General features: G+C 39.3%; 1 long non-coding RNA gene across 2 annotated transcripts in view; it reads left to right on the forward strand.

The window, feature by feature from the left end:
• LOC129634750 (uncharacterized) overlaps positions 1-26,505 on the forward strand; it is a 307,884-nt gene that overhangs the window by 262,491 nt on the left and 18,888 nt on the right. For both annotated transcript variants that reach the window (XR_008705867.1, XR_008705866.1), the window contains one exon: positions 10,227-10,454. This is a non-coding gene — a long non-coding RNA (uncharacterized LOC129634750). The remainder of the gene's footprint in view (positions 1-10,226; positions 10,455-26,505) is intronic.

Genomic DNA, 26,505 nt, shown 5'->3' on the forward strand with positions numbered 1-26,505 from the left:
AATGTTGGCCTCTTAGGGCTCTCACTGAGTCAGGGCTTGTTCCATCCTGAGACCTGATAGGAAGAGCAATGGGCAAATAAAGGGAGAAGGCAAGGTTGAGAACAAACCAAAACACTAAGGTAGCTAGGAGAACCAGTGGGAGAAGGGGATTTGGGTTGGTCACCCAGTGAGGGTGAGGCCAGAAGCAGGTTTAGGAGCTGGAGAAGAAGAGCCATAGAGATTCCAATAACCAGAAGTCTCATCCAGATGGAGATCAAGGTCCCTAGATGGGGCGGACTTGGGGTTATTTGCCAAATATCATACTTTGCCCTCACTCTCAGTTTCTGGTACTTTAGACATTTCTGCCAGTCCTTTTCAGTTTTAGATGAACATCATTCAATTACCCAGAGGAGTATTTTACACAGAGGAAATGGAGACATCCAGAGGGAGAGTAGCATGGCTGTGACCTTGGATGACATTCTTCCTGGGAAGATGCTCAGAAACAATGTTCTTTAAATGCAGTATGCATCAGAAAGTTCATTAAAACTGACTGCAGAGCCCACTCTCCGAGTTTTGGATTCAGTAGCTCTGGGGTAGGGCCTGAGAATGAACTTTTCAAATGGCTCCCAATTTCACTAGTTCAGGGACCATACTTGCAAGAAGCAACCATTGCTTGAAGAGATTTATTGAAAATGAAAGTCACTCAGGTATGTCTGATTCTTTGCGACCTCATGGACTATACAGTCCATGGAATTCTCCAGGGCAGAATACTGGAGTGGGTAGCCACTCCCTTCTCCAGCGGATCTTCCCAACCCAGGGATCGAACCCAGGTCTCCTGCATTGCAAGCAGATTCTTTACCAGCTGAGCCACAAGAGAAGCCCCAGTTTAACTGAAATTGGAAGCAATTGTTAGAGCTCCAAGGATTATCAATATTGGTGAATATCAATGATCTACAATACTGGCAGTATTGTAAGTGACCTGTCTGTAAGTGTCCTATTTCCAGTGTCCAGCTCCAAGAGTCATCAAATTGCTGTCAGAACTCGCTGGACACTGCTGGTCCCCAAAAATGCCACCCTAAAGTTGGTATTAATCTTCAAATTTTGAAAGCTTTCCTTTTTATGTCTTAAGTGTTTGGTTTTTTCCCCTACTTCAAAGGCTTATTTTGTTTTGCTTTCAGCAAAAGTTGCTTAGAGAAAAAGGGATGAATCTTTCTATGGGAGTAGAACCTTTCAAAACCCATTACAGAACAGAGCAGAGCCTCTGAAAGGTGCATTAGGAGGACAGCTGTGGAAGAGGCATTTTTGAGATCTCTAAGCCTGCAATTTGAAGGCCCTTTTAACCACCTCCTGTGTCCAAAAGACCTCAAGCTTTCATTATTACAGATAAAATAATGTTTCCAGGTTTTTCCTTTGGTTTCCTAGAACTTTAACATACCAACACATGAACCCTTGTTTACTTTTTTTATTCTTTTTATTTCTCACTCCTGGAATTGTACTTAGAGTTAGCTCCAGGCAGTCCGTATGTAAGGATGGTCAGAAGACCCTAACCATCTTCCAAAAATAGAAAACAGCATTCGTGTGACATTAAGAATAAAGTCAAAGGGTGAAGCCTGAAACAAGAAAGTGTTATCTTGAGTAAGGTTGATATCTGCATCTCATCTCAATGGATGAAGTTGGCAGGTGTTTGTGGGAATGGCTTGCTTAAGTTGGGACAATATAGACATTAGGCTTTGTCAAAATTAATAACTCAAAGTAGGGGGAAACAGTGAATCTTTTTGTGGTTCTGTTGGCTGGAAACCAAGGCTTAGTAATATGTCAGTGAAAGATTTACTTTGCTCTAGCATACTTACACTACATCTTGTTTCCTATCCAATGGATGGGCACATTCTCCTCGGACTCTTTCATACATTCCTGTAGCAAATAGAGAACAAGGTATTGGCAACTCTACCAATTTAAAAAACAGCAAGAGCTTCCAAAGTATTATTTCCTTACCAACTTTTCCAAGCTGTCAGATTATTCTTAGTGTACCTTGCAAGCATCACAGATAACTATGATCCTTACATTGTTTAACAGCACACGTAACATGGGCAGGAACCAATCAAAATGGATGCTGTAGATATCCTGGTACACATTGGCTGAATAGCCATTCTGATTAGAGTGATAGTAGACAAAAAGAAAGCATCCTTTTATTATCATCTTTATCACAATAACTAGTATATTTTGTGCTTATACATTTTACAGTACTGGTTTAGGAGCAATATATACGGCTAAGCGTTATCTCTCTTTTTTAAATTTACTTATTTTAATTGGAGGCTAATTACTTTACAATATTGTGGTGGGTTTTGCCATACATTGACATGAATCAGCCATGGGTGTACATGTGTTCCCCATCCTGAACCTCACTCCCACCTCCCTCCCCATCCCATCCCTCTGGGTCATCCCAGTGCACCCGCCCTGAGCACCCTGTCTCATGCATCGAACCTGGACTGGCGATCTGTTTCACATATGATAATATACATGTTTCAATGCTGTTCTCTCAGATCATCCCACCCTCGCCTTCTCCCACAGAGTCCAAAAGATTGTTCTATACATCTGTGTTTCTTTTACTGTCTCACATATAGGGTCATCGTTACCATCTTTCTAAATTCCATATATATGCATTAGTATACTGTATTGGTGTTTTTCTTTCTGACTTACTTCACTCTGTATAAAAGGCTCCAGTTTCATCCACCTCATTTGAACTGATTCAAATGCATTCTTTTTAATGGCTGAGTAACATTCCATTGTGTATATGTACCACAGCTTAAGCGTTATCTCTTGCCTCCTTGTCTTCTAACCCTTAAAGCATGTCAGAGTTGGAGTACATTGACCTAATACAAATAGAATGTATCAGAAAGTTCTCCAGCAAAGATGGAATTATTGTGGATCAGTAGAGAATTGCAATTCAAGATCTGTATTCTTGGCGAGTCACGTGCAAGTTCCCACACAGGCAGGAAAGGAGAATCGTTTTATAAAGAGGAAAAGGAAGTTGGAAGGGCTGGAGTAAACAGAGAGAGCCCATGGATTTTCATTGGCTGGGCCCTTCCCAGGAAAGAAGGAGGGTTTTCTTCTTGCTGTTGGGCTCCACCCTCATTGCGGGGCATGAAAGCTCCCTTTTCTGGTCTCCCAACTCTATTTAATTAAGGTTTCAGTTTATTAATGTTTTACAAGTATAGATACTTAAGACTGTAAAAGATGAAACTTGATAAGACTCAACTGATTAAGGAAGCAACATCCTAAAACACACTAAGAAGATTTCTGTGAAAAATGACAGCAAGAGCAGATGGTGACACCATTTGTGTTTTCAGCCTAGACATTACAGAGACCAGGGATAGGATGAGTTAACTTGTATATAGCTCAATAATTGGTCCCATGCCGATTCTATTCAGTCAGGGCAGTGAGCAGCACTGAGCTCAGCAAGGCAAACAAAAATTCCATGTAGAAAACAAAACAAAAAAATAAAAGGATAAGAAAACACACATACCCAGATGTAAGCTACTTGTGAATACCCGTATGAAGCATGTCTTTTCTTTTTCCCAGATTGCTGAAGGTAGATCAAACTGCATGTACAGGAGAATCTTGAAGAGAAAGATGAATGCATAACTAATGCAACTGAAAAAAAGAAAACAATTTCAACATACAGAATATATGACAAAGGAATCAGAGCTTTTCCTCTTAGATGAGGAAAAAGACAGATTTGCCCATTCTCACTAGTAATGGCAGTCTTTTTTTTTTTTTTTTTTTTTTTTTTTTTTTTTTTTTAATTTTCTTTTATTTTTAAACTTTACATAACTGTATTAGATTTGCCAAATATCAAAATGAATCCGCCACAGGTATACATGTGTTCCCCATCCTAACCAGAGCAATCAGGCAAGAAAATGAAATAAAAGGCATCAAAAATCAGGAAGGAAAATGTAAAACTGTCTAGATTTCCTGGTGACATGATTTTTTATGCAGCAAACCTTAAAAACTCCACAAATTTTTTTTTATTTACAGATATAAATGTGAGAATAAATAAATGAATTCAGCAAAGTAGTAAGATATAAAAATCAACATACAAAAATAGTAGCAATTCTATGCAGTAAAATTGACTGTCTGAAAAAGAAAGAATCCCATTTGTGATAGCATCAAAAACAATAAAATGCTTATGAACAAATTTAACCAAGAAAGTGAAAGATCTGTACTCCGAAAACTATGACACTGGTAAAGAACATTCAAAAAGACACAAATAAATGGAAATATATTCCCTGCTCATGTATTGGAAGAATTAATATTGTTAAAATATCTATACTATCCAAAGCTATCTATAGATTCAATGCAATCTCTATCAAAATTCCAATGATATTTTTTTATAGAAGGAGAAAAAAAAATCTTAAAATTCGTATGGAACCACTGAAGACACTCCCTCAGTAGCAAAAGCAATCTTGAGAAAGAACAAAGGTGGAGGTATCACAATGCCTGATTTCAAAATATACTACAAAGCTATAGTAATTAACAGTATAGTACTGGCATAAAAAGAAGCAGAAACAAGTAGAGCAGAATACAGAACCCAGAAATAAATCTATACTATGTAGATTTATAAATAAATCTACACTTATGTAGTCAACTAATATTCAACAAGGAAGTAAAGCATACTCAATAGGGAAAATAAAGTCTGTTTAATGATGGCGATAGGAAAACTGAATATTCATAGGCAAAAGAATGAAACTGGACCCTTTTTTCCACCACTTACAAAATTAACTAAAAAATGTATTAAAGACTTAGGCAAAGACAAATATTGTGTGTTTTCACTTATATGTGAAATCTAAAAAATTAAACAAATGAATAAATAAAATAGATGTAAAGGCACAGATTCAGAGAACAAACTAGAGGTTACCACAGAGGAAAGGGATTGGGGGAGGGGAAAGATAGGTGCAGGGGATTATAGAGATACAAACTACTAGATACAAATAAGTTATAAACATTTGAAATACAGCATAAGGAGCAGGGCCAATATGTTATAATAAGTTAATATGAAATATACTCTATAAAAATATCAAATCACTATGTTGTACACCTGAATGTAATATAATACTATTAATATTAGTCAACTCTGTTTCAGGTTTTTAAAAAAGACTTAAATGTAAGGCTTAACACTAAAATTCCTAGTAACAACTCCTTAACATTGGTCTTGGTAATGATTTTTTTTATATATGGCACCCAAAATACAAGCAAGAGAAGAAAAAATAAACATAAGAGATTAAAATCTGGTTACTATCTTCCAGCTGCATGCTTAGGAGAATTGGAGAAGAGAAGGAGTGATACAGAAATTTCTCAAATTGTCTCAAGTAGAGACAAGTTGAGAAGAACTCTGAATTACCTCAATTTGTTTATCTCATTTTTAAAATGTTTCTTAGAGTTAAAGAGGCCAGATTTTAACATCCAAAATAAAATTTTTATCCAGGAATTTACAGAAATTGTATATATCCAACAAGATGCAGTTTTTATAATGCTTAAAATCTAAAAGAGACTATGGAAAATCATTATTTCTGGAGAGGATGAGTTTTGGGGTAGAGGTGGGACATATGTCTTCTCTGTGCCATTTTATTGATGACCACACAAGCTGAAATAACTTGAATTAGAAATACATCTGATCTCCAGAGTGAAGCATCTGCAAACCCTCAGGACCCATGTCCTTGCTCTCCTCCTTGGGTTCATTTTATGGTTCTCATTGGCTTTCATGGATGCCTTAAATTTTTAAATGTCCTGAACTCATAGGCATTATTTTTCTCAGATCAGATGCCTGGAATTACAGTCATTGGAAACCCTGAGGATGGGTTTCCTGGGACCAACCTCCCATTTGGTGGCATCCTATTGAAATGCCAATCAAAGTTCTAGGCAGCAGGGGAAGAAGGCTTCCCTGGGGCATTTATATTCTGAAATGTAAATTATGGTTTGCCTTAACTTCCACTGCAATCTTTAAGATGTCCTCCTCCCTTTGTTCAGAAAACATTCTCAATGCAGCTGGGAATACTATTTCCAATTAACAGACAAATCTGCAAGTAAGGAAAGGAAGACTATTAAATTACTGGAGTTAAACATAGAGGCTTTTTTTTTTGTTGTTTTTCTCTCATAGGCCATGTCAGCTTTGCAGTATCTTGAAAGAATCAAGGTTTGGGTGGAATACGATCAGTTCAGAATGAAATAAAAATTTACTTGGGATTATGCTGACTAGTGTTTAGGAATCGCCAACAAGCAACTCTTGCCAACTTATTCAGTTTTGTCTACATTCATAATTAAAAAGTGTTTTATAAGTAGAAATTGATAATCTATTTTGTAATTCAAATTGTCTATTTTAAGTATTTATTTTTCACTAGGAAATGTTAGAAATAATGAGTGATAGTTGTTTTTGAAGAAAATCAAAGCTATCTGTACTTACTTATATATGGAAACACTGACTTCCCTGTCCACCTGGCTTTTGTGCCATTTCCTAACTGTGGTAGGTTGAACTGTTGGCTTCCACAATCCATCCCATTGTGCCATCAGTTTGTTATTGAGTCCAAGCTCATTCTGCTCACCACAGGAGAGGCCAATAAATATAAGGGATGAGGTGTTGAGATGAGGAATATGACTTTATTCAGAAAGCTGGCTGACTGAGAAGATGGCAGACTAATGTAACAAAATAACTGTCTTGTTACCAAAGTAGCCAGAAGGAACCAAAACCTAGCCAGCTGGAAAGTCACACTGTGACTTCCCAGTCCCATTAAACCTGTGAACTTTGTCCAAAGTGCCTTATAAAAGGAGTTTCCCTTCATAGGGAGAACACTCCAAATTGGAGCCAAAGCCTCCTCCCCCGAGATGGGAGCCAAAGCTCTCCATATAGGATAAGGTCAAAAAGGCCCCAGTGGGACCCTGATCTCAAGGCATTCTGGGTAAAAGGTTATTTGAACATTTAATTTACAAAGAAGAGTGATATCTATTAGAGAATCAATCAACTTGTTCCCTACTGTCAAAGTTACCCAGAACTCCAGTAGGGGAAATTAGAATTGGACGCTTCAAGTCCAAGGAAACCCCCAGGCCTGCTTATTATCAGAATGTTCCTCTCCTTTGAAGGTGCTTCTAAATATGAGACTGTGTAATTGTGAACCATTCAGGGTCCATTGCTCTTCTGAACATAATATGCACCCCAAAGAGGTTTCTTTCAAGATGGATGAAATTGCCTTTTTTTTTTTAATTGAATAATAGTTTATTTATGTATTTCACTCTTGGAGGTTTTTTTTTTTTAATATACATTTATTTATTTTATTGGAGGCTTTTTAAAAATAAGTTTGATAACACCAAAACACAAAAGACATAGGTAAATTTCAACAGAAATGACACACACAGATTGTATAGATGCACAGATGAGCTGGCTCCCAACTCAGGTAAATAAATTTACCCTACAAACAAATGAACTAATTCCAACTAGGCAGCCTACCCCATGAAAACTTGTTCCCCAATGACTGGTTCCAACTGAACCAGCTCCCAACACAGGTAAATAAATCTACCCTACAAAATAAATCTACCCTAGAAAACGAATGAGCTAATTCCAACTAGGTAGCTCACCCCACAAAAACTAGCTCCCCAATGAACCAGTTCCCAGAGTCCAGCAACACCTACCCCCTCTGACAGGGTACCTCAACCAAATTGGCTTGTCCTATAAAGGAAAAGCCCAAATTGAGGAGGGGGCTATGTTCACCACGTGTATACCAGAGTGGCTTAGGCTACAAAATTGAGCCATTGATTCATAACACAAAAAGGCACACAAAACCACAAATGAACCAGCTATCAAACTGGGTGGACTTACCCTAAAAATGGAGAAGGAAATGGCAACCCACTCCAGTATTCTTGCCTGGATAATCCCATGGATGGAGGAGCTTGGTGGGCTACAGTCCACGGGTTGCAGAGTCAGACACAACTGAGCGACTTCACTTTCATTTTCACTACCCTAAAAATACATTTTGCCGGTTCTTTGCCTCAACTGCCAAATGCTAGGGCAATCAGTGCCACTTCAGGGAAACTTGAAAGGAAGACCCTGAGGACAAATGGTCCCAACACCTGCTTGGGGCCTTGTCTCTTAGTATTCCCTGATCGGGGCTGGCTAGACACTAGCAGCAAGGCTCCTGCACTGGGTCACCAGATCTGTTACTGAGTCCAAGCTCACTCTGCTTGCCACACGAGAGGCCAATAAACCCAAAGGACTAGGTTTTGAGGCAAGGAAAATGACTTTATTTGGTAAGCCGGCTGACCAAGAAGATGGCAGAAGATGGCATCTTTCCGGGCCTGGATGCCAGGTTTTTTATGGATCAGAGATAGAGGGAGGGAAGGGGAAAAAAAAAAAAAAAGACCATTTAATTCTTGCAAATATTTGCTAGAATGGCAAGTCTCAGGCGGGGGGATGTGTTATTTTCATTTCCTTACATTCGCAGGTGATCAGGGTCAGATTATCTCCCTGTGAGCTAAACAGAAGCATGTTAGCTTAAGGGTCAGGCAGAGGGGACAGGGTTCTCTGAGGCAGGCTACTATGTATGATTATAATAACAAAAAATGGCCAGAACCAGGGTTAAAGTCAGAAATATCTGATCCGGCATGAAGTGAGAATGAACCCTGCCAGGTTACGTTTTGACTAAAGATGGAATGCATTTAATTACTGCCTGATTTTGGCCAATGCAGTATTTGCAGACCTAATTCAAGAAAAGACTCAAAATGAATGTTCTCCTTGAAAATGTTCAACAACCTGTTCTCAACTTATTAAACAGTGTGGGTGAAAAATCAATTGTTAAAAACATGAGGAAAAATGTTTTGATTTTTAGCACTAGCTATTTTCCATGGTATCAGTATTCCCACCACTGTCAGTTTCAAGCTACCGGGAGACACTGGTGAATGCAATGCTGGGAAGAGACATACAGGCACGTACCATTTATAGTATTTCTACTATACAAAGAGAATAGACCTAAATCGCCTTAAGATTCTAGATACTAAGGGAATGTAGAAACATAGTGAGAAAGTGATTTTTAAGTATTTATCTTTGTTGTTAATGTAATGTACTTACTTGTAACTTATTATAATATAGCTTTTAATAATGGCTTTTTTATATTTTATTTTATTTATTTTTTAAATTTATTTACCTTTTTATTAAAGGATAATTGCTTTACAGAATTTTGCTGTTTCCTGTCAAACCTCAACATGAATCAGCCATTCAGTTCAGTTCAGTCGCCCAGTCGTGTCCGACTCTTTGCGACCCCATGAATTGCAGCACGCCAGGCCTCCCTGTCCATCACCAACTCCTGGAGTTTACTCAAACTCAAGTCCATCAAGTCAGTGATGCCATCCAGCCATCTCATCCTATGTCATCCCCTTCTTCTCCTGCCCCCGATCCCTCCCAGCATCAGAGTCTTTTCCAATGAGTCAAATCTTCGCATGAGGTGGCCAAAGTACTGGAGTTTCAGCTTTAGCATAATTCCTTCCGAAGAACACCCAGGACTGATTTCCTTTAGAATGGACTGGTTGGATCTCCTTGCAGTCCAAGGGACTCTCAAGAGTCTTCTCCAACACCACAGTTCAAAAGCATCAATTCTTCTGTGCTCAGCTTTCTTCACAGTCCAACTTTTGCATCCATACATGACCACTGGAAAAACCATAGCCTTGACTAGACGGACCTTTGTTGGTAAAGTAATGTCTCTGCTTTTCAATATGCTATCTAGGTTGGTCATATATCCCCTCCCTTTTGAACCTCCCTCCAATCTCCCACTCCATCCCATCCCTCTAGGTTGATACAGAGCTCCTGCCTGAGTTTCCTGAGACATACAGCAAATTCCCATTGGCTATCTGTTTTACATACGGTAATGTAAGTTTCCATGTTACTCTTTCCATACAGCTCACCCTCTCCTCCCCTCTCTCCATGTCCATAAATCTATCCTCTATGTCTATTTCTCGATAATGGCTCTTTTTAAACAACCAACTCGCAAAACACTAAGATAAAACAGTCAACTCTTGTAAATTAGTACAGTTAACTGTAGATGGTTGGATGGCATCACCAACTCAATGGACATGGGTTTGGGTGGACTCCGGGAGTTGGTGATGGATAGGCAGGCCTGGCGTGCTGCAGTTCACGGGGTTGCAAAGAGTCAGACACGACTGAGTGACTGAACTGAACTGAACTGTAGCCCATCCCTTCTTGAACTTCTCAGGTTGGCCATCTCTTCTGCACTCCTGCCATCACTGAAAAGGACATGCCTTAACCAGCCCCCTGTTCAAGGAGGATAAACACAAGGAGGGACCAGCTCCTCCCATCTCACTCACTGACCTGCACCTTGAAACAGACCCGCCTTACTAAGCCCTGCCCAGGGCAACAGACCCAATAATGCTGCAGATCCATGGAAATGAACGGTTGCTACTTCAAGCTACTGAGTTTGGAGGTACTTTATTACATAGTACGTTTGGAGTACTATATGACTAATATAGCTACTTCTTTCTGAGAAGAATCATAACAAAATATCATACTGTTTTTATTATTATAAGAGCCAATAGGATGTTTACTATTATTATCTGAACTTAGTACTATTTTTATTTTTTATGTGGAATTTAGTCTAAAAAGATATAAAGTGTATCCTGGATCATGTGACTAGCCAGTTTGCTACCAGGGATGACCTTATAACTCTAACTACTACTTTTTGTTGATATTTGTGATTATTCTGATGCCCAGTGAATATCCATGCTTCCTTGGTAGCTCAGTTGCTAGTAACATTTATCTATTAAGGTGTTGGTAAACAAGACTGGGGGCTTCCTTGGTGGCTCAGCAGTAAAAAAAATCTGCCTGCAATGCAGGAGACATAGATTTGATCCCTGGGTCAGGAAGACCCCCTGGAAAAGGAAATGGCAATCCACTCCAGTATTCTTGCCTGGGAAATCCTATGGACAGAGGAGCCTGGCAGGCTATAGTCCATGGGGTGGTGAAAGAGTCAGACACGACTTAGTGACTAAACAACAACAAGAACAGTGACAAAACAAACCTAACTGACAGCAGCACAGCATGTTTTAATGTCAGTTGATAAAATTCAGCCCAGATCTGTAACCGTATTAAATTGTCAGCAGTGTACTTTTCTTTGTGCAGTGATGGTTCAAAATGGAAAGATAGTACCACAGGATCAGACTTTCATGTTTAACATCTTTCATCTTTAATAACATGGGACATTGTCTTGACACTGTAAAAATGGCAGTGTAACCAGCCATTAGAAGTAATTTTATTGCAGTTGTTTAAGGAGAAAAAGAATTTGCTTTCTATTCTATATGCAACAAATGGAAGTCATTGCATGTAGGGTAGCCATAGTGTGTGGAACAATGGTGGTTTCCCAGTGGTCTAAAAAAAGAAAAAGAATACTTATCCATCAGAAAGGACCTTACAATTACCTCAGTCTCAAAATCACATATGCATTAACAAGCAAACTGCATATTCACATCACAACCAAAACATTTTGTGCCAGAAAAATATCATTTCTTCCAACTTCCACAGCTCCAACCCTGGTATAAGTCACCAGCAACTCCCACCTGTCCCCTCCCTGGGCACCTCTATGTCTGCCCTTGTTTCCTGTACTTGCTAAAATAAAACTCAAATCAGGCCACTTTTCTGCTCAGAGCCTGATGGAGCCTTCTTATCTCACTAAAATTAAAGACAGCGTTTCCTGAAAGGGCTTCTTAGTCTCCTCTTCCCTCTCCTCCCCTTCCTCTCCAAGCCCATTTCTTACTCCTCTCCCTGCCCTGAGAGTACAGGTCACACCCCCAGACAATCAGGCTGCATCCTATTGGTATGTCTGCCTTCATTCTTACCATTCCCTTTGCCGTGAGTTTTCTCCCACATCATTTTACCACTGACTCCCTTCCCTCTTCCAGGCTTTAATCAAATTGGCAACACAGTGAGACTTTCTCTGATCATCCTACTTAAAATTAAATACCACCCTCATGAACTTTCAGCTCCTTTCCTTCATTATTTATATCAACACAAATACAACAAAACTGTATGTTATATTATACTAATGTATTTCACTTATGCTCTCTCCTCCCACAAGAAGGTAAACTCTGGGCAAGAATTTGGATCTGTTTGGTTCACTGTCATATTTTCAGCACCTAGGACAGTGTCTGTGCATACTAGAAGCAAATTGCTTAAAAAGTAGTTGTGGATTAAATAAGTCCTTGATTATAAATGAGGTCATCTGTGTACAAGTTTTGTGTCTTTCTTGTCATATAGAAACACCCCAACACATATTAGCAACAATCATAGTTTTCTTTATCTTTTTGAAAGTCAAATGTAGGTGATAATGTGTAGAAGAGGAAAGAAAAGCTGAAACTTAAGAGACAGGCACATTTGAAAGTGTTCTAAATAAATCTCTAACAGACCTGATGATTTTTCAAAACTATTTAGAAGTTTTGGACTTAACATTATAAAATAGCAAATTTCAAATTCACTCAGATCTATCTCCATTTAAATTCTCAAGGGAAAGTAAATACAGTGACAGATGAAACAAATGTGATGAAAGGCTTACATTCTTGGGTACTTCTCCTTATGTTCGAACTCAATAAAAAGCTGACTTGTCTCTGGAGCCTTTGCCAACAAATAAACACACTTTTCCTTTGCTCACTCTCCTTTCTACCAGGCTCACTAACTCTGCGGCGTTTCAAGGCCCTTTGCTTTTTTTTTTTTTTTTCCTCCTGTCCCTCAGTGAACTCACTGCTCACATGTTTTCAGCTATTGCCTGTGCTCAGATTATCTCCAATTTTCTTTCAACACTCGTATGTTTCTTGCTGTCGCTAAGCTATCTTTATATCTAAACATCATAACTCTGCTCGGAAATATGAAACACTCTCTCCAAGATGTCAGTTGCTTAAGTGGTTCTACTGTCTTCATTCGTCTGTGCTTTTGTTGACCTGAAATGCCTTATTAAAGATCTTAACTCATTTTTTCCCTTATATTAATTTGTGGATCTTTTCTTCCCCTTTCTACCTGCAGCTGTATTTGCAGTAGAATATATTAAAATACATTTCCCATTGCTTTCTATTTATTATTACTACTATCATATATGTCTGTGCTATACAGCATGTTGAGAATGAATACATAATAGGCCCACTCGCCAGGGTAAGAAATAAAATATTGGGGAAAAAAAGACTCTTATGCATAGTTTTACAAGCATATTCTTTCTTTTTCTATAAACAACTGATCTCCTAAATTTATTGTTTATCTTTCTCATGAATGAATTTTCAACAGTAGAGTTAAATGCTTGTTCCTATTTGTTTCCTTCAAAAATAACTAATATTTTTTCATATTTTACATTTTATGTAAATGTAGTCATGCTGTTTTTGCTCTCAGAATCACTCTTCAGCAGTTCATCCATGGTGATTAGATTAGATAGTTTCATTTCTTTTTTTTTTCATTGCTCTATAGTATTCTGTCATATATATACCACAATTTGTTTTTACAGTATGCAATAGATTCTTGTCTACTCTCCTTGTTCCTATCATCTTTAATGTCTGATCTACCCAACAGCTGCTTAATAATCTTTCTTGATTGCTTTCTTAGTCAACCTCCTGCCTGGTGCAAGAACGTAAGTGGTTCCATATTGCCTGTAATATCAACAGTCATTCTCCTATGGCTAATATTTAAAATACTTCACTACATGGTTATTTCAATACCACCATTCTTCCAAATATGTTCTCTATACCTTGGTAAAATAAATCTTATTTCCATGCCCCAAAGCAAGCTTGCAAATACCTCACGGAAAACTAGACTATGGAATATTATTTTTCTTTCTTTCCTTTGTTTCTTATTATTTTAAAATGACTCAAAAATACAGTTTTTCATAACTTTTTCCTGATTTAAATTTGTTCCTCTACTTTCATCCCCAGCTCTTTTTCTTTCCTACCAAGATGCTTTTTACACTAATGCTCAGTTATATTTACCATGTAAATATTCTTTTTCATGAATATGCAGGAAAGTACCCATTCTATTCAATAAGTATTTAGCGGGCATTTGCTGGAAATGGGTAGAATATAAATGTAGATGCAGAATAAAATATAGCCCCTTCCCTTTAGGACTCAGACTAGTCATGTGTCCATAAAGAGACAGTGAGAATTCAGCATGCGAATATCATGTGCAGCTTTTATGTTAAGTGTTCTGGAAGTTTAGACAAAGGTTCTTTTCCCACATTTGGAAGAAAGGGAAGAACAGGCTTTGAGGGACTACTAATACATCTAAAATGAGTTGTCAATGATCAGTAGTCAGTTAAGAAGATAAACTAGGAAGCAGATGGAAGTCATACCAAGCAGAGGAAGAAATATGAATAAAACCTCATGATCTATAAACCACATATATACATTATATAGTGAGAATGGCAAGTTTTGAAATTTGAAAGCAAGACAGTGATGAAATAATACTTTCTAGGAGTGTTATGAGAACGAACAAGTTAGTATATTGAAAGCACTTAGAACAGTCCCTGACACCCAGTAAATAATAATTGACACTTAAATAATGGATATAATTATCTATTATCTATTTCTATAATTGTCAGTCAAATAATAGAAAGCTTTGAATGCCAGGTAATAGAACTTGAATTGTGGAGGGTGTTCAGTGGGTTTTAAATAAGAAAATGGCATGGTAAACTTTAATTTTTAGATAGAGTACTCTGAAGACCCTGAAAGAATAAGACAGGAGACAGAAAAATTAATAAAGATGATATTGCAGTTTCCACCAAAAGATGGCAAGGCCATGGTAGAAGCAGTAGCGATGGAGATGAGGAGGAAGTGGATTCAGTAGTCTTTTAAGCAGTTGACTGTGGTCATTGAGGAAGGAGAAGGAAATCCCATCATGATAGATTATATGGCTAGAGAAAAGAAGGTGTCATCCACTGAAATGAAGAGGTTCTCTTTAAGAAGGTGCAGGCCTCTCCTGGGCATTCCTCACTAAACTACGTCACACTCCATCCCCAGTAGCGTGTGTTTTCAATATGGCCGATTATGACTGAGACTTTGAAACAATGTTCCCTAACAAGGTGTATTAGTGGATCATGCGCATTGAAAGCAATCCCAGTGGAGCCCATCAGTAGAATGAGTGTGGTTTTGGGTACTTAAAGAAAAGCAGGCATTAATCTTCGAAAACAAAAACATTCTTCTGACGGTGATTCTGGATTGAGGCCGAAAGCCATTTGTTTTCTGACTAAAAAAAAATTTTTGTCTCCAGAGTGGTATACTAATTGTGGCTGTCAGGACTGAGTTTTTTAATTGTTCTGTGAGAGGAATGTGTGCTTTATAATGGCAATTTCATAATTAGTCTTGAAATACAATAGGGAACGTTTCATGGCAACTTCCTAACGTGAAGTCCAGGATCTAACTACCCATTTTAATTCAGTAGCTGTTAATACAACTTTCTTTTCTTTTTTCTTTGTTGACTACAAGTAAGGAAATGTTTTAGGAAGTGGAGAAACAAGCACAAGAAAGCAAAAATTCTATCTGGCATTAGGTCACAGTTAAACCAGAACAGACAAAGCAGAGAAACACCTACTTGTGATAGGAGTATGCCTAAGACATGAGCACAGTCTGCTAAAGGTGTGAGATCCAGAAAAGGATGGAGAAGTTCTGTATTTTAAATGAAAGTGATAAAGACCTGAGGTACGTTTTTAAGAGCGTCTTTTTGGCTGCAGTGTGGAGAGCAGACTGAGCAAAGCCAGTGGGAGAGGCAGAGGGATACGACTCGTTGCCATTTGATTGCCCAGGTGAGAAAGAATTAGGACCTAAACTAAGACAGTGATGGAATATGGGGAAGAAGAGATGGTGGCCAAAGGCATTTTTGGAGAAAGGCAGAAGAACACAGAAGTGGTGGCCTATTGAACAAGTGGTGATCTAGCAGTATAACCGCCATCTAGTGTCAATTGGATGGACAGTTACATGTCAATGGGGTGATAAGGCATGCTAAGAGCAAGCTCTGCCTGAATGTAAATCCTAAAATTGATACTTATGTAGCAGAGTGTCCACGAGCTGGTTAGCGAATACATACAAGGCCAGCATTTTTCATGACACAACAGTCATCAGAGACGTTTGTCTCCATAGGGGATAAAACCAGCCAAGTTGGCTATCTATTTTACATATGGTAATGTAAGTTTCCATGTTACTCTTTCCATACATCTCACTCTGCCCTCCCCTCTCCCCATGTCTATAAGTCTATTTTGCTGTATGGCTCAGGAAACTCAAACAGGGGCTCTGTATCAACCTAGAGGGGTGGGATGGGGAGGAACATGGGAGGGAGGTTCAAAAGGGAGGGGATATATGTATACCTATGGCTGATTCATGTTAAGGTTTCACAGAAAACAGCAAAATTCTGTAAAGCAATTATCCTTCAGTAAAAATTAAATTAATTAAAAAAAAAACACAGCCAAGTTGCATCAGTTGCCATCCTTGAAATATTACCTCTCTAGTACCTACCTCATTGAGTCACTGTAAGGATTTAGAGGGTTAAAATACAAAAGTGCTAAAAATAGTGTCTAACACATAGGAAGCGCAATGTGAATGTTGGTGATCATTATGATATCCCACCATTCAGGTACATGGTTCTGGGAACATCCTGTTGCAGTCCTGGGAATTCACAGAGGATATTCACATCCTAAATGTGGATGGATGATGCTTTCCTGCCAGAAGGAGCAAGTGATCCCCAGGGAGAGGCTGGCACTTTGCATGGCTCTCAACACCTCAACCTTGCTCCCACTCACCAGAACTTCTTCCTCCCTTTTAATTAAGGCCTTGCTCAGCATCATTCAGAAAAGTACCTCATGCTTAATATGTGACTCATAGTCCAACCATTTGAACAGCACAAATGTTTCCTCTGCAGGAAGGAACAGATGCTCTGGTGGAAAACAAGTAGAGAGAAATAAAGCAGGGAGCCTCAAAAATGCGGTGAAAGTTGGGGCTGAAAAAAATCACAAGTTTCCATAGATGTGTTAGCTTATAGAGGCCCCTTATTTTTCAAGACACAACCATCGTCAGAGACCTTTGTCTCCCAAGAAAATAAAACCAGCTAGAGTTGCATCAGCCGCCATCCCTGGGGTGCTGATCTGCCAGAGGAAGCTACACAGGGCAGAAAGGCTTCTCTCTAGGTAGCAATAAAAGAGTTATCATCTCATTCTGGTAGTCCTCTGGGACCCAGAAAGAAAAAAAAAAATCTAAGTCTGGCACCTAGGTACTTTCCTAAGTGGGTTGTCATGGCAACAGGGTATAGCAACTATTTTCAGGATTCTAGGACCTTGGCAATCCTCGTGCGTTTCTCTGCCTCGGCTTCTATGTATGCAGAGACATATGGGTACCAGAATTGGTGCCAGAATGGAGAGGAGGATTTGAAATCCATGCCAGGATTCCTCCAGGTTACATGGGACCTCAGCCGACCTCACAGAGTTTAGCTTGCTCGGCACCACGGCCGATAGCATGACCCATCTGGTCGCACTGCCTGCTGGGGCTTCATCGTTCCAGCTGTAAAATAAGGAGATTGGACTCAGCAAGTGCAGAGGTTGATGTCAGCTCCAGAATGCTTAGAATCTCAGTAATTTATAGAATTTGCTTTTGGAGTTCTCCATGGTTGGGCTTGAATATGATGTTGTAAAGAAAAAAAATATCACCTTCATTAGTATCATTATGTAATTACCTCCTCTTGATCAAGAACTTTATTTTTGTTCAAAGAAAGTGGTTAGCTCATTGTGTATAACATACATAGGAAGGTAAGATTTATATGTATTGTGTGCATATGTGTGTGCTCACAGAAGCTTGTGTGCAGGGGTATGAGTGTCACTAGTTCTTTTATGAAAATAATTTTAGATTGGTAAAAAGGCCCTAAAATAGGACCTCTGAGAGAGTAGAGAGGCATTCCGATGTTCACGTATTTTCACTTTTTCATTAAATTTCATTTCTTTCATTTATGACTCTATGACATGCAATACTGTATTAACTGTATGTGAGTGTGTCATTGTGTATCTGTGTGTGTTTGTGTGTGTGTGTGTGTGTGACACTGTGTATATACTATGAGAGGCTGCATCTCTGAGTCAAACTATTTCCCTCAAATTGAGAAATGACTGTGCTGTTTATGAGCTCAGTAATGCACAACATTTTATCCTTGCACTTTGGACAGCATTTGACAAATAGCACATAATTAATAAATATTTGGAGGGGTAAATAAATGAATATAGGAATGAAATAGAGTAGGCCTACTTGAGTTTCTTGGCATCTGCTAAGAATACTCCAGGTGTCCCAGTTATCTGTTCCTGTGTAACAATCTTAAAACACAGTGACAAAAAAAATCATTTAAAAATTTATGCTTATGGACTCTATAGGTCAGGAATTCAAGAAAATACAGTGAAGGCAGCTCTTTTCTGTCCCATAGTGTCTGGAGCCTCAGTTGGGATGACCCTAGCATCTGGGGATGACTCTAATGACCGGGGATGAGTCTAAGGGCTGGAGATGACCCTAAGGGCTGGAGATGACCCTAACGGCTAGAGATGACCCCAGTAACTGGGGATGCCCCTAGCAGCTGGGGGCTGGAAGATCTGGGGCTGAGGGGTCCAAGCTGGGTTCTTCACTCATAATTTGGTGCCTTGAGAGGGGTTTCTAGAAGGCTTGGCTTACCTGGAACTCCTGTCCAGAGCTCCTCCATGGGGATGGAGTTTCTATGGGAACTGGCTTTGGAAAGGGAGGATCTGGAGCATCATCAAAACAGAAGCTGCTGGACTTCTTTTGACTTAGTGTTGGAAGAAACAGTGTCACCTCTGCCACATTTCATTGGTTGTAAGTCACTAAAATCAGCTCAGAGTCAAGAGTAACTGACACTGCAAAATAGTGACCAGAGAGGGCAGGCAGGGTAGGTGGCAGAGCACAGGGGCTCTGTTAAAAAATATGACACCTATCTAACTTCCGTTTCTTGGTACTTGATCTGCACCTTTTCAGAAAGCTTGTAGAGTATACTTTTTGTCTTTATTCTGGGATTTTGCTTCATTATGTTGAAGTGTGGATTTCTCCTTATTTGCTAAAGCTGAAACTCCAGTACTTTGGCCACCTCATGCGAAGAGTTGACTCATTGGAAAAGACTCTGATGCTGGGAGGGATTGGGGGCAAGAGGAGAAGGGGACGACAGGGGATAAGATGGCTGAATGGCATCACTGACTCGATGGACTGAGTCTCAGTGAACTCCGGGAGTTGGGGATGGACAGGGAGGCCTGGCGTGCTGCAATTCATGGGGTTGGAAAGAGTCAGACACAACTGAGCGACTGATCTGATCTGATCTGAGTATCCCAGAGTCACTTGAATCTTCCTTTTTTTTATGTTTCTTTACTTATGGGAAATTTTATTTTGATCAAATATTTTCTACCTTCCATTTTTTGGCTCCCAGAACATTATTTAGTTTTTGGCACTTCTACTTCGATTCTCCCTGGCTTTCCTTTTATCATGAACTGCTATCTTCTTTCATCTTGTCTCTCACTATAATAACCAAAGTTGCATCTGTGTCTTTCTGGTATTTACACCATCTGTTGACTGTTCTATTTTATTTGCTAAGTATTTGATACCAAATTATTTCTACTTGTTTAATTCTTTTAAGTTACTTTTATTGGAATATAGTTGCTTTACAGTGTTGTGTTGGTTTCTACTGTATAGCAAAATGAATCAGTCATATATATACACATATCCCCCTCCCTTTTGGACTTCCTTCCCATTCAAGTCACCACAGTGCATTAAATTGTGTTTCCTGTGCTATACAGCATATCCTCATTAGTTATCTATTTTATACATAGTATCAATACTTCTTGACTTCATGTTACCAGTATTTTCCCCTTAGGAGGCATATTTATTGTCTCTATTTTAAATAGTCATCTATTTGATTTTCTTTTTTTGCAATGTGTCTGTAACGTTCAGGCGTGTAGTCATTGTGACCTGGGCTACTGGCTCCATACAATGTGTGATGTGATAGGTCTAAGTTCTGGACCTGCTGTTGTCCTTGCTTGTCCCAGCAAAGGACAAGCTTTGAGCCCAAGACACCATGGAATAACATGGATATTCCTCCATGGAATAACATGGACTATTGACTATATAGTCAATAGTCATAGGCAATTCTGTCAGTCAGGAAATCACCTTAAAATTTTTAGGGAAAAAGATGTATCGTGAAGAAGTATTTGTCCATAGCTGTAATCCTTTAGCCATGGCAAATTGGCAGGTAAGGGCTAAAATAATGGATACTCAAGAGTTGTTTTTATCAACTCTCCACTCCAATAGTTAATTTGTGCTTCTTTCATAATGGCCACTCCGACAGCCTGGACAATGTAGTTTCTGTAGGAAAAGATCAGGAAATAACTCCTTAAATGCCTGACTTCTCCACCGCCTAAGTCCATAGCCCACTCTAACACACACACACAGCATGAAGATGGCTCCATATTTTCCCCAAAGCCTCTTAGCCTTTGATTTCCCTACTTTCTCTAGGGTTGATTTTCGGGGAGAAGACCAGTAGCCTATGTTAATTTTACCATCTCATCAAATATGGAAAGTTCCTCCAGTGTTTTTTCTAATTAAATATATTTCTACAGAAGACAGGAATAACTAAGTATCATTTCTCCTACATCTCCAATCGTGAATTTTTAATGATAGAAATTTCACTTCAGATGCAATGATGGTGATTATAATTATCATCATCCTCTTCATTGCTTTTGTAGGTATTATTATTATATATGTTCTAATTCATTCATTACTTCCTCTGTGCCGTATTCCATAATAATCACTCTGCACATATAAGCATTCGAAACCTAGGACCCCTGGATAGTTTCCTTAAGTAGGTCATAGGCAAAAGTTCAAAATTCAAAAAGTCTAAAATAAAACAAAGTGAAATGAAAAACCAAATTCTTTATTTCAGTCTCTCAAAGGGCACACTTGGGAGCTTCTTATATCTCCATTTCTCACTTCCTCAGCTCTTACTCCCCATAGTCTCCAGACTCTCCTTCTAACAATTTTCTCCCACCCCTAGGTTATTTATTTATTTACTAATTGACTTAACTCCTTTGCTGAGTCCTTCCCATCTTCTTCCTGAGTCTTAGGTCCAATTCTTTTCAGTTTCTTCTGCATTGCAAAAGGCTTCTCTAGCAAAGATGCACTCTATAGAAATTGGATTAACAACTAAAACTTTCTGTTCGGTAAATCAAAGGACATCTCTGAATAATTCCTCATTAATATGTTTCCATCACACACGTATGGTCTCATTTAGGTCTCTAGACACTGTGTGTTTGATATAATACCTATATTTTTCATGAGGACAGCCAGTCTCAGAGAGGTCAGGTTGCTTGCCCAGGGTTGTAGCAGACGGTCTTGGAAGTGAAGAAGTGGGGATTTAGAGGTAGATTATCTGATGTTGATGCCAGTGCTTTGATTGTGTGTGCTCAGTCGCTCAGTCTTGTCTGACTCTTTGCAACCCAGTGGCCTGCCAGGCTCCTCTGTTCATGGGATTTTCCAGGCAAGAATACTAGAGTGGGTTATCATTTCCTTCTCCAGGGGATCTTCCAGACCCAGGGATTAAACCCACGTCTCTTGCATCTCCTGCATTGGCAGTCGTGTTTACCACTGCACCACCTGCGGTATTGTGGTACTTACTCTCACAGTACATTCCCAAAAGTACATCAAGGTCCAGACTCTCATATAAACTTTGATCTTCATTTGAGCACTTCTATCAAGGGAGATATTGTATTTAAGAGAACCTATCTGAGCACTGTGATTTTGCTTCTGCTTGCTCAAGTGTATCTCCATTCCCAGAGAGCTGCTCACCTGAGGTCACCAAAGCAATTTCGGTCTACATAGTTTAATAGACCTGTGACCAGTGTAACAGCTATTAACAGCCCATTAGTAATTATTCGGGCAAAGCTAGACAATCTCTTGTACTAAGGCTTTTATCGTGAATTTTAAGTCATTAGATTAATAAATAATAAACTACCTACCAGCAATATTCACTATGAAATCCCACACTTCAAATGTGCTGGCATATGTCATTAAATATATTTAAGTTATCCAACTGAAGATCTGAAGCAGCATTTCTCGGAATTCTGCCATGCCCTTGAACTTACAACAGGCTCGGGGAACACAGTGCTCTTCTTCTGACACCAGGATTCAATGTCCAGTTGCCTTGAGGTCGAGAATGAAGTGTGTGCACTCATTCAAGAAACACTGCTGCCGAATATCAAGTCTCCCTCCCTGTGCACATCTTCCTATATTCAGTAAGCTGAGGAACCAAGAGAGAAAAAGGAGGACCTTCTTAAGTAAGATGCTTTATTTGGACCTGTGGGCCAAATTTCTAACAGCAGGGGAGAAGCAGAAATTTGGACAATTACCTAGAGACTAATTGATCTACCTTCATAAGCAATTCCAGACAGTATATACCAGGAAAATAAATCAGCTCCATTTTCATTTCTGATATGAAGTACAAGAATTGAGAACTCTTAAGTCAAGTGTTTAAAGCCTGCAAATCTATGAAAATTTTAAGACCAAATATCAGGCTCTTTTTATTTTTTTGTCCTCTTCAGTATTTCACATCAAAATAGTTGACTTCCTGGTATTCAGTAAATAGCTAATGAATGAATAAAAGAATAAATGAACTTTATATTTCCATAGTGTTTTTGTAGTAAATGTACTTTATGTACATTATGCCCTAATAAAAGTGGCAGAAATTAGTGCTTTTGTCTCCTTACAAATAAACAGGGCACAAATATGGAGGGGAAAAAAGAGTTTTGGAGCAAAGCAGGCCTATTGTAAATTTTACCTCTCTCCCTATATTAGCTTTTAGTTTGCAGTTTGTTTTCCAAGCTCAGTTTCCCTAGCAATCAAATAGTGATAAAAATATAAAATTCTATAGTAAAAAATAAATAACAAGTATCCGTCCTGTAAATCCCCCCAAAATCCTGTAAATCTCTCTGTCCCAAATCCTCTCTTCACTTATGGAAATCTTGGTCTTGTCTTAAGACAATTGAAAAGATGTTCAGTTACTGTCTTTGCTGTTAGATACAGATTAAATTTTGTCAAGCTTGAGACATGTAAGAGAGTCTGATCAGTTCAGTTGCTCAGTCGTGTCTGACTTTGGACCCCATGGATGCAGCATACCAGGCTTCCCTGTCCATCACCAACTCCTGGAGCTTGCTCAAATTCATGTCCATCAAGTTGATGATGTCATCTAGCCATCTCATCCTCTGTCGTCCCCTTCTCCTCATGCCATCAATCTTTCCCAGCATCAGGGTCTTTTCCAATGAGTCAGCTCTTTGCATCAGGTAGCCAAAGGATTGGAGCTTCAGTATTGGAGCCTTATTGGAGCAAAGTATTGGAGCTTTATTTTGGAAAGACTGACAGTTTTCTTCAGTGAAGTTTCCCCTTTTATTTGAATAACAAAAGGTATATCATTGAAAATCTGGAAAAGGAAATTTTAAATAAACCACAACCCCATTGATTTTAACACAGAAATTTTATTTTCTGTGTACTATGTTTATTTTAATGAGCATTATAGCAAAAGCCTCTTATCCTTATCCATCAGAAAGCAGACAGAATAAAAACCATAGTCACAGAAAGCTAACCCTAACCAAACTGATCACATGGACCACAGCCTTGTCTAACTCAATGAAACTATGAGCCATGCTGTATAGGGCCACCCAAAACAGACGGGTCATGCTGGAGAGTTCTGACAAAATGTGGTCCATTGGAAAAGAGAATGGCAAACCACTTCAGTATTCTTGCCTTGAGAACCTCATGAACAGTATGAAAAGAGAATCTAATGGAAACTGTTGATTCATTTTCCTTGCTGACCTAACTTTTCCTTATTACTCACATATTCCTACTGAAGCCCACAGGGGTGTGTTGAGTCAGAGTTCAAGACAAAAGCAAATTTCAGTAATGCTGATCTTAACTTAAAATTTTGATATGTGTTGTAACATAAATTTTTTGCATTAATTGTTATGCTTTAAAATATTACATTAAAATTATTTACTTTATTTTTCTCATTTGGCATCCCTGGTCTTTGTTGAGGCACACAGGCTTAGTTGCCCTGTGGCATGAAGGATCTTAGTTCCCCAACTAGGGATTGATCCCACATCCTGTGCATCTGAAGGAAGATTCTTAACCATGGGACCACTAGGGAAGCCCTTGTTTATTGTTTTCTTTGCACTCTTAAATTTTATACCTAAGGCGACTGCCTCACTTGACTCACCCAATCCAGGCCTTGCCATCCCACTTTCTCCTTTTATATGTTCAGTCTCATTTTTCATCTAGTGTAACGTCAATCTAAATCTTCCTTCAGCTAGCAGATACCAGAATTATTCTAAGAATAGGTGGGACCTCTCCCGTTGGCTCTTACGTGCCCTGGCAGTAGAAGAACCTCATAATTTTCCATGACATTGAAAATCTCCAGGCAGAAATTAAGGACTAATGGCACCCCACTCTAGTACTCTTGCCTGGAAAATCCCATGGACCGAGGAGCCTGGTATGCTGCAGTCCATGGAGTCGATAAGAGTCAGACACGACTGAGCGACTTCACTTTCAATTTTCACTTTCATGCATTGGAGAAGGAAATGGCAACCCACTCCAGTGTTCTTGCCTGGAGAATCCCAGGGACGGGGGAGCCTGGTGGGCTGCCATCTATGGGGTCACACAGAGTCGGACACGACTGAAGTCTAGTCTAGCAGCAAACCCAGAGTTTACACTGGGAAGCTTTTTTTTTTTTAATTATAGTATAGTTGATTTACAATGTTATGTTAGTTTCTGCTGTGCAGCAAAGTGAGTCAATTGTGTATGTGTGTGTGTGCGCGCATATGTGTGTGTATACATATATCTCCACTCTTTTTTAGATTCTGTTTCCATATAGGTCATTACAGAGTATTGAGTAGAGTTCCCTACTGTGCTGTACAGTAGGTCCTTATTAGTTATCTGTTTTATATATAGTAGTGAGTATATTGGAGAAGGAAATGGCAACCCACTCCAGTGTTCTTGCCTGGAGAAACCCAGGGATGGGGGAGCCTGGTGGACTGCCGTCTATGGGGTCACAGAGTTGGACACGACTGAAGCGACTTAGCAGCAGCAGCAGCAGCAGTGAGTATATGTCAGTCCCGATCTCCTAATTTGTCCCTCCTTTCACCATTTCTAAGGGGCTTCCCAGGTGGCACAGTGGTAAAGAATCAGCCTTCCAATGCAGGAGATGAAGGAGGTGCAGGTTGGATCCCTGGGTCAGGAAGATCCCCTGGAGGAGGAAATGACAACCCACTGCAGTATTCTTGCCTGGAAAATCCCAAGGACAAAGGAGCATGGCAAGCTACAGTCCATGGGACCACAAAGATTCAGATGCAACTGAGCACATGTGCACACCACCCTTTCTAAAATGGGAGTCTTTTGCTTGCTTTGATTATTTGCAAGGGTTTTCTTTTGGTGGGGGAGGGGGGGAGAGGAGGGGGCTTGTTTGTTTGCTTTTTGTTTTTATTACTTTTGCAACAAGTTCTGGGCTGTCTCAGTTAGGGATTCCGGATTATCTTCCCTCAAAGCAGCCATGCATTGTTCTGCTAATCACTCCCCAGAGACAGGGGCTTATAAGACAACAGACCCAACAAGCCTCATGTCTCCTTACCCTTTATCTCAGGGCAGCAAGATTCAAGCTTCTCAGGGTTGTCCAGAGCCCTAGACATCCCCTCCTCCATTTTGCCAAGAGTATCAACTGAAAATGCAAGCCAAGTAGACAGGAACCCAGCGACACTGCATGAGCTCAGCTCTGTGCTTCTTGCCCAGGATCAGCACAGCCAGAGTCAGAGCTTGATAGATTTATAGCTGAGATCACAGAGGGTCGCTGCATTGGCTATCTTGCTGACAAAGAAATTAAATGCTGGGTTTAATATTGATAATAGAACTCATTTTGGCAGAAGCTTAAAAATGAGAAACCAAAATTGACTCAGTAAGGGAAAAAAAAAAAAAAAAAAAACTGAAGTATGACCGGTAAGAATAATTTGGTTTAGCATTTCCTAAAGTATAGTCTACCCAGGTAATTCACAATAATTAGCATTCATTACCTACTGATGAGGAGTCTAGCTCTGAGTTGTTTTGATATATTTGACTGTTGCAGTGACCTTAGAAGATAGTCACTATTTTTAAGATTTGCTGAAGGTCAGTCTTTTGGATCATGAGCTTTGGTGACTCCAGAATCTTTGCTCTAGTCACTGTGATATATACCCCTAAAGATATTAAGGAAAAGGTGCTTTAGGAAAATTCCAACAAGCATTGTTAACATAGAATTTTGGTTAATGGATACCATTATGGAATGAATGTTTGTGTCCCCTCACAACTCATATGTCACAGCCCTTAACGGCAAACATGGTGGTTTTGGAGGAGAGGATTTGGGGAAGAAATTAGGGTTAGATGAAGTCATGGAGATGGGGCCCATGGGATGGGATTAGTGCC

The sequence above is a fragment of the Bubalus kerabau genome, chromosome 20 (assembly GCF_029407905.1).
Source record: "Bubalus kerabau isolate K-KA32 ecotype Philippines breed swamp buffalo chromosome 20, PCC_UOA_SB_1v2, whole genome shotgun sequence".
Taxonomy (NCBI): Eukaryota; Metazoa; Chordata; class Mammalia; order Artiodactyla; family Bovidae; genus Bubalus; species Bubalus kerabau.